Here is a 613-nt window from a genome sequence, read left to right as displayed (position 1 = left end):
CCCCGCCTGAAACTTGCGGATTTTTTTAACTTACTTTTTTCTTTCTTCTTCTTCATTTTTTTGGCGGGGGGGGGGCTGTGTTACCGGGGTAACAGTCACTCCCCCATCTGGCTCTCAGCTGACCAGCCCCCCCCCCGTCAGCTATAGATAAGAAGTCGTTTCTCTGCGCGTGCCGCTGGGGGGAGGGGGGGGGGGGGGCTGCAGAATGGACCTTCCTCCAGAACTCTGCTGTGATCCGAGGCAGATTTGGGGGGGGCAGCGCTCCCACGCTGACAGCTGCAGAGCCCCCCGCCCCCCTGCAGCAGGAGCAGGTTAGAGAGAGGGGGTGTGATGAAGATGAGGAGGAGCAGACGATGAAGGATGTGGACCTCCTCTGCATGAGCGGAGCTGCAGACGCTCCTGAGGTTCCCACGCAGGATTTCTGCTGAGTCATCTCTTCCAGTGAACAGTGGGAGGGGGCTGTGGCATCATCACACCGTGACTCTGAACAGGTGAGCATGGGCGGGGCATACGTCTGAGGACGCCGTCAGTCACATGGTTCCATTACTGTCCGTCTGGTTCCACAGAGGATCTGCAGGAAGTCTGCGGCGTTCTCCAGCTGTGGCGCCGCCTG

This window comes from Oryzias latipes, chromosome 3 (assembly GCF_053564925.1).
Source record: "Oryzias latipes strain Hd-rR chromosome 3, Olatipes_Hd-rR_3.1".
In the NCBI taxonomy this organism is placed as follows: Eukaryota; Metazoa; Chordata; class Actinopteri; order Beloniformes; family Adrianichthyidae; genus Oryzias; species Oryzias latipes.
The sequence above is the reverse complement of the archived record's forward strand: the minus strand, read 5'-3'. Positions refer to the sequence as shown.